The sequence below is a fragment of the Heteronotia binoei genome, chromosome 4 (assembly GCF_032191835.1).
Source record: "Heteronotia binoei isolate CCM8104 ecotype False Entrance Well chromosome 4, APGP_CSIRO_Hbin_v1, whole genome shotgun sequence".
NCBI lineage: Eukaryota > Metazoa > Chordata > Lepidosauria > Squamata > Gekkonidae > Heteronotia > Heteronotia binoei.
This window is the reverse complement of record NC_083226.1, coordinates 78283779-78304158: the sequence shown is the minus strand read 5'-3', so window position 1 is coordinate 78304158 and position 20380 is coordinate 78283779. Positions and strand designations below refer to the sequence as shown.

At 40.6% G+C, this 20380-nt stretch overlaps 1 protein-coding gene across 1 annotated transcript in view; it reads left to right on the top strand.

Moving 5' to 3' along the window:
• PTCH1 (patched 1) overlaps nt 1–19237 on the top strand; it is a 154235-nt gene extending 134998 nt beyond the window's left edge. The window contains exon 25 of the transcript XR_009555261.1: nt 19224–19237. The gene's annotated coding sequence lies outside the window, so the exon portion shown is untranslated. The remainder of the gene's footprint in view (nt 1–19223) is intronic.
• The last annotated feature ends 1143 nt before the right edge of the window (nt 19238–20380 follow it).

Here is a 20380-nt window from a genome sequence, read left to right as displayed (position 1 = left end):
AGTTGAGCCACTTCTCTCAAGAGGAGCAGACCGGAGCCTCTGTTCTGGGTAGAGAAGGTGACACCAACGCCTGCTGCCTACTTTTCTCAGCGAGGGAAGAGGCCAAGACGTGCTCAGGAAAATTCTGAGGGGATTTACTTTGGTTGATGAGGAGTCCCAGTGGGGTTCCTTGTAGGCTTTGAAGAGTCCCCGGGGAAGAATCGCATTCCAGCGTCTAAAGAGGATTTCCGTGGTCATTAAATTGACTTAAATTCATCATGATTCAAGCTTTCTTTGAGCTGTTTTAATATGTAAATATTTGTCTCTGGCAAGAATGGTGTTAAGAAGGATATACTGCAAGGTATCTATCATTCCGGGACTAAAATCAATATTATTTGAGATAAAGATTAAGATTTGGACTTAACTACAATACTCTAAAGTTGTAAAGAAGAGAAGGGGGTAATTTCAGGACTTTTGGAATTTAAGAAGCAAAGTTAAAAGACGAAAAACAATTATTGTTTGGAATACTTCCGGTTTCTGCAAAAAAACCCCACTGAGTTGCTGAACTGGAAGACGTCACAGGAAGTGGCGTCATACAAGTATCGCGAGATCTCTCAATCATTGAGAACGTGACTTCGTGGCAAGAAAAGCAGGAAGGAGCCATTAGAAGAAGGGAACTTTCAAACCTCCTGGCCTTCACTAGGACTTGAAAACCATAGAGAAATTGCGGTGGCCCTTAAAGGAAGGTAAAAAATTTTAAATATTCAAGAAAAAAGAATGAGACTTTAAAAATTAGTGGAGCCGGCAGATATCATTATTACAAAGTGAAACATATTGGATTATAACATTGGAACTAATTTTGGTGGCTTTTTGGTGAAAAAGGAAAAAACTTTCAAAAGAGTGAAAAATTGCGGATGCCATTTTGTGCATTTTTAAAACTTTAAAAAATAATATTTTGACTGAGGAAGCCCTGAGAATGGTGATTTTGGGCTTATTGAAAAGGGCATTTCCTAATCTATAAGATCCTATGGTTTAATTTGAATTTGGTGAGATCAACTTAGGAGCCTATTTTGGTAGTGGGAAAATATCAATGTCTGATCATAAGCCAGCACCAAAACAGACACGTGCAAGGACTGGTGCACTTGAGGAAGGCATAATGCCTAAAATACAACATCAACTGGATGCTATGGAGGCAAGATTGGTCAAAGTGATGAACGATCTAATAAAGGACAATAAGAAGCAATTAATTAAAGAACTAAAAAAAGATATTGAAACAAGTGCAGAAGTGGTGAAGACAGAAATTTAAAAAGAAATTGAGGATCTCAGAAAGGATTCACAAGCAACATTAAATAAAGTACATGTGGTTGAAAATAAGGTGAAGGATCAAGATTCCATGATTAACAAATTGCAGGAGAAAGTAGTTCTGCAAGACTGTAAGTTAATGGAAAATCAGATACGTCTGAGAGGAGTACCTGAGAATGGAGCTGATTTAAAGACATATATAATAAGTACTATTGCTGAGTTTTAGGAGATAGAACCTGATGAATCTAGCTATCTTTATGATTACATATACAGGGTCAATTCATTGTTTGCCAAAAAAAATAAATTACCAAGAGATGTGGTAATAAAATTTATTTCAAGAGACATGGTGGGAAAGATCTTAAAAAACAATTTGAAAAAACATTGGAAATTGATGGAAGCAGAGTAAGAATTATGAAAGAGTTGCCAGGTAAGGTTATAAATGACAGAAGACTATACAAAAAAGTAACTGACAAGCTGCAGGAGAATGAAGTGAGATACAGATGGATACTGCCTGAAGGTCTAAGTTTTGAACACGGAGGAAAGAGGATTACAATTACAAATGTACAAGAATTGAGGAGATTTTTTGAAGAAAATGTGAGATTTGGGGATACAGAATAAAAGAAGAATCGTTATGGATTACAAATTAATATCTTGGAACGTAAATGGACTAACTTCACCGCAAAAAAGAAAGGCTACGTTTCATTGGATCAAGAAACAAAAATGTAATATAATCTGTTTACAAGAAGTACATATTAAACTATTGGGTTATAAATTTTTATGGAACAAACAATTGGGTAAGGAATTTTTTTCCTTGGCTAAGGAGAAAAAAAGGGGAGTGATTTTTTATGTTAAACAGGAACTGGATCCAAAATTGATTTTTAAAGACAATGAAGGAAGATATCTAGTTGTGGAAGTGACGATGAATGATAAAAGGACATTGTTGTTGGGACTGCATGCCCCAAATGGGGCAAAAGATTCCTTCTTTAAAGGCATTCTGCAACAATTAGACCAAGTGACTTATGAACAAATAATGGTAATGGGAGACTTCAATGGAACAATAATTAATGATTTGGACAGATCAGGGAAAAGAAATAAGGAGGAGAAATTACCAAAGTCATTTTTTGACTTAGTGAAACAAAAAAGTTTAGAAGATATATGGAGGAAATTCAATCCTAAAGTGCATGATTACACATTTTTTTCAGCTAGGCATAACTCTTACTCAAGAATTGATATGTTATGGACTACAAAAGATCTTGGATTTATGACGAAAAAAATAGAGATTCTTCCTAAAGTTGGGGCTGATCATAATCCATTGATGTGGTTGGCAAAGTGTGTGAAAAAGACTAGGAGATGAAGAATAAATGAAGATTTGCTACAGAAAACTGAGATATATATCGCCCTAACCATTCTTATAAAATCTTCTAATCCCAATTTCTCCATCATTGTGAACATAAAATCCCAATTCAGATTGTCAAAGGCCTTCTCTGCATCTGCAAAAAATAGTTACCATGAAAAATATAGATTTGTATAAAAATAATTATGAAAAGCTTTGGCGGAAAATTGATGAAGATTTGATAAAATGGAACAAATTGCTGGGCAGAATCACTGCAATTAAAATGAATGTTCTACCAAGAATTATGTTCTTATTTCAAACAATTCCAATCGTGAAAAAAAAATAAACAATTTAGTAAATGGCAAAGAAAAGTTTCAGAATTTGTATGGGCAGGGAGAAAACCAAGGATCAAAATGAAAATTTTAACCGATGCAAAAGAAAGGGGAGGTTTCCAGTTACCGGATCTAACTGTATCATGTACCGGATCACACTGTATTATAATGCAGTGTGTTGGGTATGAATTAAAGAATGAATGACGTTATTAAATAAGAAACTGTTGGTTTTAGAAGGCCATGGAAATATTTTTGGTTGGCATGCTTATATGTTTTATGAGAAAAATAAGATGGATGGTTTTTTCTCACACCATTATATAAGAAGAAATCTGCTAAGTACTTTGTTAAAATATAAAAAATATGGTGATGAGAGAAAGCCACTATGGATTGTGCCAACTGAAGTAATAAAATTATCCTCAGAAACAGATGAAGGGATGTGATTAACATATAACCAACTATTAAAAATACATGGAGGAAAGGTCGAATTAAAATCAGCTGAAGAATTACAATATAAATATAATTGGTTTCAACTACAACAAATTAAGAGCTTGGTGGAACAGGACATTAAAAATAAAGGTATAAGACAGGAGCAAACAGAATTGGAAAGAATGCTGTTGGGGGTTAATGAAAAGTTGATTTCAAGGATTTATAAATTACTATTGAAGTGGTCTACAGAAGATGAAGTAGTTAAATCTCAAATGATAAATGGGCAATCAATTTTAACAAAGAAATACAAATGGAATCTTGGGAGTATTTATGAAAGAACTCTATGAAGATATCGACATATTACAACATTAAAGAAAATTGTTTTAAAATGCTGTATAGATGGTACATGACACCTAAGAAACTGGCAAAAATGAATAATCAGGTGTCAGACAGATATTGGAAACGTAAAAAACATGAAGGATCTTTTTACCATGTGGTGGACTTGTGAAAAAGCAAAACAATTTTGGCAAATGATTCAGAAAGAAATGTCAAAAAATTTAGGTTATGACATCAAGAGGTCTCCAGACTCTTTTTTGTTGGGATTGCAAATGAAAAGCTTTTCGAAACAAGATAGAACGATGGTGTGGTATCTGCTTTCAGCTGCAAGGACATTATATGCACAGTTATGGAAGCAAGATAAAATACCAGAAAAATGGGACTGGATTTTAAAAGTTATGTCATGAAGTGAAATGGACAAACTTACAAGAATCTTAAAAGACAATGATTTGGAAAAGTTCAGAAAGGAATGGGAGAAATTTCAAAGTTACATTGAAAAACAATGGAAAGTAAAGGGACATTTAGTGATTTTTGATAATAGCTGAAGTGTGGTGGAATAATGGACTAAAGTCTATGAAGGGAAAATTTCTTCTTTCTTTGCGTTAAAGGAGAAAAATGAAGATGAACTTATAGAGTTAACTTTTCCTATTTCTTGTTTTTATTTTTTCCTTATTGTTATAAAGTTGTAAAATGGAGATCCTTGATTTGTTACGTTACCTTGTTTTTGGGGGGTTTTTTTTATAATTTTAAGTAAACATTGGTGGAGGTCAAGAAAAGGGGAGGGAGAAAAAGGGGGGAGAAGTGTGATGTATTGTTTTCAATTTGTATTATTTTTTTATTTTTTTCCAAGAATACTATAACAATATATTGCAAACTAATAAAATTGTTTTAAACTGTAAAAAGATCTTACCACTGCTATGCTCCCTATATAGCAGGAAATTGGTCTCTTAGCGAATCTTTTAGTAGATCGGATACAAAAACTTCTCAATAAGTGTAATAAACCAGAAAATACACAGGAACAAACATTCCAAGGAGTACAAAATCTAGCATATGAGTCAGAAAAGGCAGAAATGCAACTGTTTGAGAATGGGCTGCTTAAACCTAAAATGGAAGAGGAAAACACATTTTTGCAAGAGGAAGAGAAACCACAAGCCATCAAGATAGAGAACTGGGACAATTACCTTGACATTGTTCCTGTCATTTCTGTGGAGCTAGTGAGAAACAGAAGGCAGAAATTTGCCAACTCATTAAAAAACTGCAGGACTATTGCAAGAATCAAGAGGATTAAAACCTGGCAGACCTTCAAAAAGAAGAGATAATAAGACTGCACAATCTAATCAGCATAAAATTTTGGGATTAATATTTTTCAAACTGAATTGGATTTCTGATTTTTAAAGGATTTATGATTCTTAAATTCAAAATTAAGGTTTAGAAAACCAGGTGATATAAGGGAAATTAAATTTTATAAGGTAAACATTTAAATGGTAAAGGGTCTTTAAAGCCTTGTTAAAAGGGTTCTGATTTGCTGTTTAAATATGTTTTTGATGGTGATGTTAAAAATGGGAGGATATAAGGGTTTGTAAAAGATTATGGGATTTTTCATTTATTTGTACTTTTATTATCAATGAATTAGAATCTTTAGGGATCTATGAATTTTACATTCAAAATGAAAGTCTAATACTTGTGTGACATAAGAGAATTTAAATTTGATAAGGAGAAAAATGTAGTTACAAAAGGTTAAAAAGAGGTTTTAGGGCTATTAGGGTTTATCTTAAAGGTGAAGCTTGATGGTATTGTCAAACAAGGTGGTAAAACATTAAAAGTAATATTATGAAAGTATATGATCCATGGATATAAGTACTGGGTGGATAAAATAATACTTAACTATAAATGAATATGGGAACTTTTTTTCCATTTTCAAAATATTTTATTGAAATTAATAAAAGCAAATACAATATAATCAATAGCTATATCTCCAATCTGATTACGAAGAATAAAAATGACTAAGTAAACAATTATATATATATATATATATATATATATATATATATATATATATATATATATATATATATATATATATAATATTAGAATCAATAACACACACCCCCAACAAACAAACATAATTGGCAGCTATAAATATAACATAGTATAAGCTCAGTAGTATCTCAACATTACATTAGGTTGATAATATCACTGTAGATAATATGGGAACTTAAAAATCTGTTTTGGATATGGATATTTAGCAGTTTATATTCCTAATGAATTTGAAAGCTTGGAAAGTTAAATTTAGAATTTGAAAATTACATTTATAATTTAAAATATTATTGAATATAAATTCTCTAATTGGTAAAGGTTAGGTAAAGAAATCTATATGTACATGACTAAATTATGCTATAAGTATTTAATATGCTGGTTACTAGTAATTTGAGACTGAGATCTTAACATACATAAGTATGTGTGTGATACTAATTAACTCTTTCCTAAATGTTTTAAAGTATATATACAGGCCCTTTTTTTAGCAGGAATGCACAGGAATGCACTTCCGGCTAGCTGGGCATCAGGGGTGTGTGGCATAATATGCAAATGAGTTCCTGCTGGGCTTTTTCTACAAAAAAGCCCTGGTTATATGACATACAAAATATACCCCTGTGTGTGTGTTTGCACATGTGTTTGCGTATATATAAATATGGACTAATGATCAGATTTTCCTTGTTAAGAAGATGAAGATGTAAGAACTTGGTAATGAAAAATTATTTATGAGACATAGAAACTTGGTAATCAAAAATGATGGAGTTGTGATCTGGAAATTGTGTTTAAATATCTGGTAAGATCACAGGATTGTATATTATTAATATAGAATGACTATAGAAGGTTAGGGTACTAATTTTATAATGCTTAACTACTTGAAGGTATGGTGAAGCAATTTTTTTCTTTCTGTTCTGTTTTTTCCCCCCTAGTATGTAATTATGAAGCTATTTCAAGTAGAAAAATTATATTGTAAACTGTATTTTCCCTCTTTTGCGTTTGTCCCCATGCCCTTTCTTTTTTTATAAACTTAATAAAACTTTGTACAGGTAAAAGGCAAAACGCAGACTTAATGTCACATTTTGCCAATTCTGCCCCCACCCCGCAACGCCTCACCACGGCAATAGCCTGGTCAAAGCTGGTGTACCTAACAGAGCATAAGTGCTCCGGGATCCCATCATTCACAGACTTCCCCTTAGGAAAAGACAAATGGTGAATCAAACGAAATTCACCAGGCGCCTTTTTAGGCACCACACCCAAAGGTGAGACTCTAAGAGTACTCACTGGAGGATGTGAAAAAGGACCCAGTATCCTTCCCTCAGCCAGCTCTTTTGCAATCTTGTCCCTAACGACCTGCTCCAAGCCCTGAACTGACTTAAGGTTTCCTGACATAAACGGAACTCAAGGACCCTGAAAAGGGATCCTAAACCCAACTTTAAAACCTTCTAACAAATACAAACTCTCAACCCTTTGAGGGTACCTCGACAGCCACTGCTCAAGAGGTCCCACCCTTATCGGGCTGGGCCCCTTTCTTAGCTGGAAAGGCACCGCCACTCTTGTCAGGCTTCTTCGTATTTTTACACCCACGGGCTCTAGGGCAGTTGTCAAATGAGTGGGAACCACCACACATGGGGCACTCGTGCTTGAACTGGCACGCCTTCCTCTTACATACCCCAAGGGATCCAAATTCCCAGCAGAGCATGTGGGGTTGAACCGCCTGCCCCGCTGCACCGTGGGGAAAGCCTGATGAACCAGCAGCAGATGTGGATGACCTACTCACCAAGTGACCACTATCAGAGCGATCACCCAGATTAGGCCTAGCTGGGGACATAACCTGCAGCCAAAGCTGCTGATGGATCTGATCCCACTGAAGGGACAGATACAGGGCAGCCCTCATCCTAAATTCCTGGTCATATTGTAACCAGGCTAGTCCACTAAAGGCTGTATAGCCTTTATAAATTATGTCCAAATACTGGAACAGGGATGCTGCCTGCCACGGCTGCGCCCTCGCAATCACCCCGGCATAAATACAGAACCCAGGAAGCCAATTAGCCCAGGTCCTGTCCACCTTCTGTTTTTTCAATTTTTCCTTCTCTTCCTCATCCAATTCTTCCTTGTCTTTTTTCTCAACCTCCCAAAAGAGAAGAGAAAAAATATCCACATACTCCCCTTTTAATATTTTTTCCCTAGTAGTGGGAAGCAAGTGTCCCCCAGCGGCAAGACAACCTACCCAAACGGCAAAGCAGCAAAAGGCACCATCCCATATGTTGAGGGTGCCCCCATAAAGGAACCAGCCATGCCAGGATGCCCTGCGCCTGGGTACACACTAGGAACGCCTTGCCCACATGGCCAAGCCCAATTCTGAAACATGTCCAATGCAGAGGAGGCAGGCGCCCCCGCGCTTGACATGGAAGCGCCCTGCCCAGCCGCCGAAGCAGGCCCCCATGCTCCCCATGGCCAAACCTGCCCAGGCCCCGCCTGTAAATTATCACCTGACTTACCTCCGAATCCAGCAGGAACCAATGGCAAACCGACCCCTGATGCTCCAGCCGCTGCCATCAAACCCACCTCTGTATCACAAAGGCCAGCGTCCCCGCCAGGCATGACTCCACCAGACCTGCCCCCAAGAATAGACAGCCTGGTGAGAATACTCACCTGCTTACCCTTCTTAGATTGCCTCACACCATCCTCCCCACCTGGAGAAAGGATGCCCACTGCCTGTTCCAATGCTCTTAACCTATAAGCAATATTGGAATCAACCACCATATCACCCTCCTCATCAGAAGAGTATAACGGCGGTGGTGGCCTTTCAGGAGCCTTGGGCGTCTTAGGCGCTGGCTTTTTTCCTTTGGGCTTGCCCGACCCTTTTCCACCAGCCATCTAAATAGCAAGCACAAGACCACAAAATGGCCTCCTGCAGCTCCAGTCTAAAATGGCTTCCCCCGGAAGAAGAAAGGGAACTCAAAATGGCCACAAAAGCCTCTGCTGCACACCAATGTCTCCAGTAGGAGAAAAATGGGGGGGGGGAGGGGGAGTGTAAAGTACTGGGGTCGGCGCAGTAAGAGACCAGAGTCGGAGAGTGATTTCAGCAAGCTTTACTTCAGGAACACACACACACACAGACTGAGTTCTGTTCAAACTTCCCGCTCCTTTATACAATTCTTGCCCCCTTCTGATTGGTCCTTAACTATCTACACGGATTGGCTATTTACAGGGCCCTAAGGGCCTATCAGGGTACAGTATGAGCCTGGATGTTGATTGGCTACTTATGTTTCAATCCTTCCCCTGATTGGGCACGCTTAGGCCTTCTCTGGAACCCTGGTGTGGAGTTCAAGCTCTGGCTTGTTCGGCTTCCCTCCAAAAGTAACAGTTCCCTCCAAAAGTAACAGTTCTCCCATTTGAGCCTAGGACACAACAGGGAGGCTCTCCAAAATGGTCACCTGCCAACCTCAAGGGCAATAATAAAAAAAACCAGATTGCCCCACAGGCCCACACCCTCAAAAATTAAAAGGGGAAAGACCAACCCCTGGGCTCCATAACCCCTGCCCCAGCAGACCCCAAACCCTAGGCAGACTCAGCCAACAAGAAGGACAACGCCACGTCCTCCACCACCTCCGATGCCGCCGCCAGCCCGCAGCACTGCAGTCGATGCTCCAGCCGACGCCAATGCTCCAGCCAACGTTTCACCCACCGCTGCCCAGTCAACTGCCCCAACAAACCCCGACGTCCAACCAAAAACAAAAGAAAAGCCTCAGCCGATCGTCTGCCAAGACAAAGGAGCCGACGAGGAGCGCAGATCCTGCCTTTTTCTCTGCGCGCCGAAACAGGCGCCCCCTGACTCTTCCCATCCAGGGAAGCAAACTCTGCTCATGCAGCCTAGCAGCTACACTGCAGTCTGCAAGCATAAGAATGATGGTGGCATGGGGCTAGGTAACAGTCAAAAGCACTTTCCAGTCACCTCCACCATCTGTGCTGACAGTCAAAGGAGAATAACCAGGTATACTTATATGGGGCATGGGTAGGATGAGTATTGCCCTTGACTTTGACCCAGAAACTCCAACAGGTTCAGAATGCAGTGGCATGAGTCCTTACAGGAACACCACGGACAGCACATATTCTACCTGTGCTGCGCTAACTACACTGGCTTCCAATCAAGTACTGGGTTAGATTCAAGGTTTTTGTTATGATCTTTCAGGCCATGAGTGGTCTGGGACCAACATATCTATGGAACTGCCTCCTCCATTATGTCCCTGGAAGACCATTATGCTCCTTAGGTAGAACTCTACTGGTGATCCCTGGCCCCAAAGAGGTCCAGCTGTTCTCCGTGAGGGCCAGGAGCCTTTTGGTCCTGGTTCTGACCTGGTGGAATGCTCTGCTGGAAAACACCAGAGACCTGTGGGATCTTTTACAATTCGACACGGTCTGCAAAGTAGAGGCTTTTGCTTGAGGATAGTGATGGTTGTTGGGCTGGCACCCCCCCCCCCCCAAAGGGGGAATTTTCTGCTCCCAATGCCTTGAAAGCTGAATTGTTGCACACTACAAAGGATGTTATCAGGTTTTAAACTGGTTTTTGAGTAACTGGATTTACTGATCTTATATGTGTTTTATGTTGATGTACATTGCCTAGAGCCTGGCATCACCCGGGATAAGGCGGTTCAATAATAACAACAACAACAATAATAATAGTTCTCTTGAAAAGATGATAAAATGATTTGACACAGCCTTTTTCAAAGTGCCTCTTTTTTGTTTTCTTAACTTCCTTTTACATCATGTTATATGCTAATTTGTTCTTTTCTCAACCCTGCCTATAAGTGTGAATGCTTTTATCCCATTTCATTGTAACTGAAGAAGTGTGCATGTACACATGAAAACTTATACTTTGAATAAGATTTTGTTGGTCTTAAAGGTGCTATTGGACTCTAACTTTATTCTGTTTCCTCAGATCAACACAGCTACCCACCTGGATCTATAGTCCTTTTGTTTAACAGGGTGTAGTTTTGTTTTGTTTTTTACCTCTGGGATGTTCACAGTTGATGAATCCTACAAAACCTCAATGCATGTTATTTATGATATAGTTGCAAAAAGGTGAGAAGCAGATTTGTAATGCTGAGCTATCCAAGAAAGCTATGCATAGACTGTCCAGAGAGAGCACCAGACTGGGACCTATTGCCCCCACACATGCCACCTAAATTAAGCCCCCCCCCCATGATAATGCTACAGCTGGCTGTGACTCCTGGGAGGTCCTGGAGCAAGTGATGAGAGGAGCACACTGGAAGCCAGCTGCCTCAGCACACCTCACATCTGGAGCTTCAGCCACTTTATAAGCAGCCAGCTCAGATCTCCTCAGAAGCCCCCAGCTGGCGGAAAGTACTACAGCCTCTGGGAGCTGGGAAGCCATGCCCTACTCTGAGGAGGTCTATGCTGGCCCAACCAACAGTTGGGGTGAGTTGGGTGGCCATCCTGCTGAGCCCTTACTTTGACACCTTCTTCCATGTGTTTTGGGCGGCCAAGAGGCCAAAAAGAGCTACCTCTGGGAAAGCCAGCAGCAAGGTCAGAGCTGTTGGGTTTGCCCCCTGGTTTGATGCGGGGGGGGATGATGCCCCAGGGGAGGGCTTTAGCAGCTGGCAGCCCAAGCCAGGGACTGGGCTTGCCAGAAGCAGCTGGAGGGCGGGCTTGTTGCAGCAAATCAGGGAGACTCCAGAGACCCAGTAGCCCCTCTCCACTGGCTCTCCTATCTGGTTGCAAGGAACAGGACAGAGGGAAGTTGTGAGCAAGGGAGAGAATTAATGGAAGCCAGTTGCCTCCTATGCCAAAGCCCCAGCAGGGATGGGATCTGGCCCTGGATTGTGTGCCAGCAAGGGAGAGGTGGAGACAACAGGGGCTTAAAAGGGAGGCTTCTGATGATGGCTGGGGATGAGAAACAGGTTCAGCTCAAGTAGAGTTACCATATTTTGAAAAGCAAAAAAGAGGACAACTGACTGCTTCAAGCAAGTGATCACTATGACAAATCTTATTTAAAATACCTCTTCTATATAAACTGTGATGATTTTTACTAACTAGAAATATTCCTAACATTCTAGCTCCAAAAGAGGACATTTTAACCAGTTTTTTTTTAAAGAGCATAAAAGAGGATGGACCCCAAAACAAGAGGATGTGTCCTCTAAACCCAGGACATCTGGTAACCCTAGTTCAAGGCTGTGGGAGCTGCTTCCTGTGGAAGAGAGGAATGAGGTGGGAGTGGAGCAGTCCCCTCTGTTTCCCATTCTGAGGCCTAGGAAGGCTTGCGTAGTTCACAGCAAGATGGCTGAGAAGCAGCTGGCTGAGATTGGGCAGGAGGAGAGCTGCATAGACATGTCAGTTTTACACTTCACTGACCATGGAAGCCCAGAAATCAATGTAAACAAAGAGGGTGGGTAGGTTGACAGCTATATAAACTGACCTGCAGGAAGAGATCCTGCTGCTCTGATGTAGTATTAAAAGTCATGCTGGAATGGTTCTAAGTTTGGGAGGGGGAGGGGAACGTCCAAAGTCTTGACAGCAATATAAAGCATTCTAATGCTTTTCTGCTTTTCATATGCCTATAGGAATTGTTCAAAATAACCCAGAGATTAAAATACATGACTAATTATAATGACTTACTGTTGGAAATATATATCTGTTCTGTATGTCCTTTGCAATGTTCTAAAGTTCCAGTCATTATAGGGTTAACACTGTGCCTGGTTCCCTATTGTCTGCATGACCTAGGAAGAAGATACTGACTGCTGTCAATCAAGGTCTAGAAGCAGGAAAACCTGTTCTGTGTGTTTGGTCAGTTAGTCAGGTGACTTCCTTTGTTCAGGCAGAGAGGTCAAGAAGGAGGAAGTAGCCTCCATTAAGCACATGATCTTCTAGTGTAGGCATGTAGTTCTATAGTGTTGGTTGTTTTATCTCCCAGTTCCCTTTCCCTGTAGAAATAAATATGTTTTTGCTTTTTCATGTTAAATGCCTCTCAATGATTATTTGATCCAGCGATCCATCGCACTGTTTGAGATAAATAGAATTTCAAACAGAATTCCCTAACACTTACATCCAGTGAGGTAGGTCCAGCCTCAAGGTGAGACATGGTGTTCTTCTAGAATTACAACTAATCTGCAGACTACAGAGATCAGTTCCCCTGGAGGAAATGACTTCTTTGGAAGGCTTTCATGGAAGAATGGGGATTTGAACTTAAGTTTCCCATATCCTAAAATCCAACCACTACAACATGCTGGTTTTCCTGTTTCAGACTACATAATCATTAAAAGATTTGGAGAGCATTCAGGTTCTGGAAAACTCTTCTGCAAACCATCCCATATTCAGAATTCAAAGGAATGGCATAAACTCTTGCATCAGCTGAAACTATGTTCAGGTATTGGTCTGAAGCAATAGAATAAACATAAGAACATAAGAGAAGCCATGTTGGATCAGGCCAATGGCCCATCCAGTTCAACACCCTGTGTCACGCAGTGGCCAAAAACCCAAGTGTCATCAAGAGGTCCACCTGTGGGGCTAGAAGCCCTTCCACTGTGCCCTCCCACAAGCACAAGAATACAGAGCATCACTGCCCCAGACAGAGAGTTCCAACAATAAGCTGTGGCTAATAGCCACTGATGGACCTCTGCTCCATATGCTTATCCATTCCCCTCTTGAAGCTGTCTATGCTTGTAGCCGCCACCACCTCCTGTAGCAGTGAATTCCACATGTTAATCATCCTTTGGGTGAAGAAGTACTTCCTTTTATCAGTCTTAACCAGACTGCTCAGCAATTTCATGGAATGCCTATGAGTTCTTATATTGTGAGAAAGGGAGAAAAGTACTTCTTTCTCTGCCTTCTCTATCCCAGGCATAATCTTGTAAACCTCTGTCATGTCACCCCGCAGTCGACATTTCTCCAAGCTAAAGAGCCCCAAGCGGTTTAACCTTTCTTCATAGGGAAAGTGTTCCAACCCTTTAATCATTCTAGTTGCCCTTTTCTGGACTTTTTCTAATGCTATAATATCTTTTTTGAAGTGCAGTGACCAGAATTGTACACAGTACTCCAAATGAGGCCGCACCATCGATTTATACAGCTCTTCCTGGCAACTAATCTCCTCCTCCAATATGTAAAACTTGAAGAAGTCTGTTTCAATGTATATGAAGAAGTGTGCATGAACACTAAAGATTATACCCAGAATTAAACTGTTGGTCTTAAAGGTGCTACTGGACTCAAATTTTGTTTTGAAGCTGATATGTAAGAGGGTAGAGAGTAGCCTTTTGTGATCTGAATAGTCATTTGTCTAATGAAGAGTTCAATTTGCAGCATCTTTAAATAGCCAGTTGGTCCAATAAAAGACACTATGTTACTGACTCAATGTCTTTAAAATAAAAGTGAGGCATTCTTCCAAATCAATGTTCTGTAAATCATCTCAGACCATTAAAGGTTTGAAACTAGTGCCAGGTGGAGATTCATTTGAGACTATTTGAGACTTGGCTATAAATAAATAGATGGTGGGCATAACAGCCTAGTGTTCGTACCTATAAGGGAGGTGCTAATCTGCTTTGGGGGTTCTTTTTATAATGTTGATGCTGGCTTTTTGAATGTTTTTCCATAGTGTACGTGTGTGATGAGGACCACATGAGAGCATATAAGAAACTGGTTTTGGTGTGTGGAATTTGCTACTGGCAAGTTATTATAGCACAGAATCCAAGATAAATACCAGGTAGGCGTCTTTTTCTCTTTCTTTTTTACATATACTTTTCATTTGGGAATGTTTTTACAATCTCCTGAAATGCAGGAAGTTTCACCTGATGTCCCAAAACTTGCTTAGGAGGGGGAATCATCTTCATACATTTTGTTTCCATACCATTTTTGACTGAGCTAACCAAAGCCCTCATAATTGCCTCTGTCTATATGCTAGTTGTAATGCTAGTTGTATCCAGAAACACATTGGGGAAGTTCGATTTCCCACAGCCGCCCTAAACTTTGCAGGCCAGGTTGGTTCCCTATCTTTTTGCTCAGCTCACTCTGTTATTATTCTAGACCAGGAAGAATATGAAGTATATAAAAGTATTCTGATACGAAAATGTATACTATTTGTTTTAGCTTTTCAAAACTTCATATTTTACACAAATATACCAGTCCCATGAAATAACCAGGTTTCATTTGGAGGACCTATGCATTTTCCCCATCTGGTTTGAATTTGTGTGTGGTGAAATTACTATTTGAGAGAGCCTATTTACTATTCCCTGAGTGCTCTCTGATGGTGGCATTGGAAGGAAAGGTAGGGCAGTTATTTGCAGCTGAGAGCAGTAAGATTGCTGGTGCATTTTCTATCACCCTCTGAATCTGTGGATGCTGTTAGTAAAAGCCACGAGGTCTGCCAATATCAGAATGTGCAGAGTGATTTACATACTGGTGAAGATAATACTGAAGTATTATTTGGTTGGAACACCTACTTGATATTTAGATTAAGTTGATTTTAAAGTCTGAAAACTGTGCATTTATAATACTTTTAAGAAATATCTTGTAGTCTAAAAAAGGCAGTGGTATGACATTAGCTGGACAGACATTGAGACATGAAGCCATGAAAATAATCACATTAAGAAGACACTTGCCTAGGAAGATGCATAAAGTTAGATTATGCAAATGACATTTTTGGTGGAAATTGGAAAAATAATGTATTTGATGCCATTGTTTTATTTGATGTTTCCTGGTAAATGGCTACAGAGATCAGTCACTTTTAACAGCTGGCCTGACAGATTTCCTTGTTTATTGCCATTCTGCATTTTTTTTTGGTGGGGGAGAAGGTATCATTTGATGGATACAAGTCATTAGTAGTATGAGGGTATGTGCTACACTTCCCACTTGCCTCCATGTAACAGCTAAAGGAGAGTGAGAGGACCCTGGCCATTTACTGATTGCCACTTGCAGTAGAAGAGGATGATATTGGATTTATACCTCGCCCTTCACTCTGAATCTCAGAGTGGCTTACAATCTCTTGTACCTTCCTCTCCCACAACATACACCCTGTGAGGTAGGTGGGGCTGAGAGAGCTCTCTCAGAAGCTGCTGTGTCTGGACAGAGTATGTCACCACCCTTAAGCACTATGTTCTTGCTGCAATACTGCTCTGTCCAGAGTACTTAACATTATTTTGTCCTGTAGGCATTATTTAGCAAGAATGCAGCCAACCCCTGTGGAAGAACACACAACATATTAAGAATGAATTAATCTAGAAAATCTGCTATTCCTGGCTATGTTCTCACAATCAGAATACACATTCCAACACAAACACACAACAGGAAATCTCTCCCTTTGACCATGCTGGTTGAGTGAATAAAATGTACTTAGTGCTCCAGTTTGCAGATTTATCTTCAATCAAGCTATGCTCAATATTCTGCTGATGGAGGAAAAAAAACACACCGTCTGTTGATAGCTCAGAATTATTGAGAGCCCAGACTCTGGGTGCCAAAATATTTAATTTATTTATTTATTTATTTGGATTTCTGTCATGACATTTCCAAAATGGAAGAATTTTCAAAGCAGATTTATAGTATACCACCCCCCCACTCAAAGTTCTGGAAATGTTTGACAAAAATTTGGCAGATCAATAACTAACATTAAAAAGATACTCTGTGCTAGGGTTGCCAGCTCCAGGTGGGGAAATACTTGGAGATTTGAGGGGCAGAGCCTGAGGAGGCATAGCCTGAGTGGAGAGACTTCAGTGGGGTATAATGCCATAGAACCTACCTTCCAAAACTTCAATTTTCTCTAGGTGGACTGTTTGCTATCTGGAGATCTGCTGTAATAGCAGGAGATCTCCAGCCACCACCTGAAGTGGCAACCCTACCCCACACTGATATTACCTGAAGAAGAGGTGGATGGATTTTAGCTTCTGAGGAAAAACAGGAAATAAAGGCCCTTTACGAATGTGAACTGTTAATATAATACATTTGTTTGCTTTTTAATAAACAATATAATTACGTTCTGAGCTTCTGTAACTGCAGGAACTTGATATCCATATAAGATGCCCTCCCCCTCAGATTCCTCTTCAGTTCTAGAGACAGGGACTAATTTTGCTTCCACTAACAGTGTTCTCAAGTGCAGTGCTCTGCTTCAGCCAGTTCTCTTCCTACCAACTTGCTCATTCGTTGTTTATGCAAGAAGTTCTTCCTCTCCTTTCCCTCTACCCATTGGGATCTTCTAAGGATCCTTGGCTCTCTTCTGTTCTCTTTCTGCATAACAGTGTGTGGGTGACCTCATAATATTTTATGCCTTTTAGTACGATCTATGTGCTGATGATTCTCAGCTTCCATTTCTTCCATCCTGATTTTTCTCCTTTCATCCAGTCCACATTTTTAATTACTTGTTTATACTTATGTTTAAATGATCTCAGTCTCACTATGTTCCAGATGAATCTTCTCATCTTTCCTCTGAGGACTTTCTCTGATCTAGACCCTGGCCAGATACAGAATTCTGCCTGCAACTCTACGAACACTTTCCCAGGATAGTTCCAGAGCACAGCCATATTGGTCTGCAGTAGAACAGTTAGATTTGAATTCTGTAGCACCATAGAAACCAACAGGATTTTCAGAGTGTAAGCTTTTCAGAGTCAAAGTTCCCTTCATCAGAAGGAGCTTTGACTTTCAAACGCTTATATCCTGAAAATCCTGTTGGTCTCTATGGTGTACTGGACTCAAATCTAACTAGTGTTCCCTCTAAGCTGAGTTAGTGTGAGGTAGCTCACAGTTTTTTAGCCTCCAGCTCACACATTTTTGTCTCTCAGGAAGTATGGCCCCAGAGCAAACTAATTTATGCAGTAGCCAAATCACTCATTCACAACTTTAAGGCCAGTAACTCACAAAGTAGAATTTTTGCTCACAAGACTTAGAGGGAGTATTGATTCTAACTTTCTTGGGAGTAAGCCCCACTACATAAAATCTCCTTCTGAGTAAACCTGCTTAGGACTGCTTGCTCCGTCTTTGGCAGTGGTCAGATGACTCCAGTGGCTTTGCCTGAGAGACTCCTGGACCTTCCTTTTGCCCGTAGAGCCAGCAAATCCAGAGTTTCCATCTGCTGCCTGGAGACTCCACAAACCACCGCCATTTTATGTCTTTCCCACCTTGGAAGCAATGTCACGTGACCACTGTTCGGACAGCCGAAGATGCCCCCCCCCCGATCTGAATAGGGATGGGGGGGGGTTGTGCATCAAGTCAAGCCACACGAAGGGACACTTGCCTGTTTAAAAGTCTCCACATACCCCACACTGCTGGTGAAGATGCGGTTTTGTGCATATTGCTAAGAGCTAAAAGAAAATGCTGCCACAAGGGAAGGAGGCTTTACCTTGTCTTGCAACTTGATGGCGCTGTAGAATGGTCAGGCATTGGAAGGCACACCTGATCTGTTTGTGCCAGATCTTTCTTTGCTGCTCCAGAGAAGATCATCCTAGAAGAAGGGTGAGAACAGGAGGTGGACAACTTGTGAACAGTTCACAGATGTGGCTGTCTGAACGCACATTTCAAATACATGCTTGAGGAGCAATGATAGTGCATCAGATGGGCCATCTGAACGCAGCCTTTCAGGAAGGAATCCAATCCACATTTACTTGTGCATAAGCACCATTAAGCAAAGTGGCACTTACTTCTGAGTAGACATGCTTAGGAGGACTGTTTTGTGTAGGTCCTCCTGTAAGCCTTTTTGTCCATGAGGAGGACAGGGAGGAAGGAATCTGTAGTTACTGTGTACCTTCCAATATTCCACAATGAAAATAAGCACTTTCTTACATATTTGCAAGACCTCTGTTCTAATACGATTGAGCTCCCTTCATTAAGACACATTCCTGAGTAGTATACATGTTATTCTACTTCAGCTAACAAGACAAAAAGTTTTGTCACTTGTGGCACCTTAAAGACCAACCAATTCATTGTGGCATAAACATTCATGATCCAAAGGGCTCTGGGTCATAAATCTTATCCCCCCCCCTTTGTCATTTTTTCTGATGGAGATGAAAGTTCTTATCTGTTTGCTATATGTTAAATTGACCATAACATTTTAAAAGCCCTAATAATATTCATTTATTTATTTAGTATTTATTACTTTAGTCTTCTATCCTGCCCTCTCTGCAAGCGGACTCAGGGCAGCTAACAGTCAATTCAAAAAGTTTACAATTACAATTTAAAATGATAAAATAACAATTAAAATACATTTCATGGTGCTATTCAACTTCAATATAGGTGGGATCTTTCTTTCTTCTAACAGTGGTCCTATGATGATCGTAGTTCCTCAGCAGTGTAGGGTGACAGTCCTCTCCCGGTCTTGGTGTTGAAGGCCTGTTGAAATAGTTCAGTTTTGCAGGCCCTGTGGAATTAAGAAAAGTCCCTCAGGGCCCTTATGGTCTCTGGGAGGGCATTCCACATTTCTGGTGCTACCACTGAGAAGGCCCTAGCCAGTGTGGAACACACCTGGCCTCCCTTGGTCCAGGGATAAATAGTAGGCTTTGTGTTCCTGAACGCAGTGTTTTCAGGGGAACATATGGAGAAAGACGGTCCCATAGAAAGGCAGGCCCTCGACCATACAGGGCTTTAAAGGTTAATGAAGCGGACTCAGAACGCAATAGGTAGCCAGTGCAGCTCTTTCAGCACTGGTTGAATGTGCTCCCATTGAGGGAGCCCCATCGACAGCCATGCTGCAGTGTTCTATACTAGCTGTAGTTTCCAAGTCAGGGTCAAGGGTAGCCCCATGTAGAGAGCATTACAGTGATTTATTCTCAAGGTGACTGCATCCCCGTAGCTAGCAACTTTTTGCTCAGGGGGCCCAAGTGGAGCCTGCTATTAGATGACTGTGTGGAGCTGTCACACCATACTTATACTTATAACTAACCTATAAATAAATAATAAATAAAAGTGGGTTATTGCATACTAATATTTCAAATTTGTTATAATTTATTACAGTAGTAGTCAACTCCAAAGTAAGGTCTGGATCACCATATATCACAGGGGTGGCCAAAGTGTGGCTCAAGAGCCACATGTGGCTCTTTCATACATGTTGTGTGACTCTCAAAGCCCACACTGCCCCATTGGCCAACTTGGAGAAGGCATTTCTCTCTTTAAAACACTTTCCCAAGTCAACAAGTTGGCAGCTTGGAGAATGCATTTAAAGTTGCTTTCTTTCCACCCCTCCCTCCCTCAGTCTATTTTCCTCCCTCCCTTCTCTCCCTTGCTCCCTGTGGCTCTCAAATATCTGACATTCATGTCTTGTGGCTCTCAAACATATGACATTTATTGCATGTGGCTCTTACGTTGGCTATCCTTGATATATCATATGCCCCCAAATTCAAAGGATTCTGTCCTTCTAGGAAATGTGTGCTGGGTCCTTGTTCAAAGAGCAGTTCTCATGCCTGTTGCTCAAAACCCAAGTGCCCCCAGGACAATCACACAGACAGAAACAGAACATCACTATGCTCTGGCACCTTTAAGATCAACAAAGTATTATTTAAAGTAGAAACTTTTGTAGGCAAACACACTTCCTCAGATACAAACAATCAGATAAAATATCCTCGAGTCCTGCTTATAAGGAAAAGAGAGGCTGGGGGCAGCTGTTACGGAACAGCCATAGAGAGCTAAGATGCATTGAGCTGAAATAGACCTGTAA